The following is an 833-nucleotide window of genomic DNA, read 5'->3' on the forward strand; positions in this document are numbered from 1 at the left end:
TAACTTCATATGCTGAGATACATAGGATCATATACTGCCTACACAAGCCCCCACGCTTAACTAACTTCATATGCTGAGATACATAGGATCATATACTGCCTACACAAGCCCCCACGCTTAACTAACTTCATATGCTGAGATACCTAGGATGATATACTACTGCCTACACAAGCCCCCACACTTAACTAACTTCATATGCTGAGATACCTAGGATGATATACTGCCTAAACAAGCCCCCACGCTTAACTAACTTCATATGCTGAGATCCCTAGGACAATAAACTGCCTAGACAGACCCCACCTGCATTCAACTTCACCTTCGGAAATTCTCAGCACAAGATCAGACATAGTTAAACGTTTCCAACAACCCAGCATTTCAGCGTATTCCATTAGCTGGAGCCTGCTGTGTGAGTTGCGCAACGGTGCGTTACCATTAGCTGGAGGCTGCTGTGTGAGTCGCGTGGCGGGTAGACATCGACGGCGACGACGCCGTTGCTGGGAACCTCGCGACGCGTGAAACTCGAGTCGTCGCCTACGCCGGCGCCGTCGACCCCGTACGCGACCTTAACGTAGCCGTCGTTGCTCGCTGCTAACGGCGACCCGTCCATCCGTGTCACCTTCAGCTGTGTGAGAGAGATATAGCACGTCAGATATCACATGGTGTAAGAGATAGCACCTCAGACAGCGCATGGTGTGAGATATAGCACGTCAGATATCACATGGTGTAAGAGATAGCACCTCAGACAGCGCATGGTGTGAGATATAGCACGTCAGATATCACATGGTGTAAGAGATAGCACCTCAGACAGCGCATGGTGTGAGATATAGCACGTC

General features: G+C 49.7%; 1 protein-coding gene across 1 annotated transcript in view; it reads right to left on the minus strand.

Annotated features, from left to right (window-relative positions):
* LOC106814143 (CD109 antigen-like) overlaps window positions 1-833 on the minus strand; it is a 13,885-nt gene that overhangs the window by 8,259 nt on the left and 4,793 nt on the right. The gene's annotated exons all lie outside the window — the stretch shown is intronic.

This window comes from Priapulus caudatus, unplaced genomic scaffold, assembly GCF_000485595.1.
Source record: "Priapulus caudatus unplaced genomic scaffold, Priapulus_caudatus-5.0.1 Scaffold876, whole genome shotgun sequence".
Lineage (NCBI taxonomy): Eukaryota > Metazoa > Priapulida > Priapulimorpha > Priapulimorphida > Priapulidae > Priapulus > Priapulus caudatus.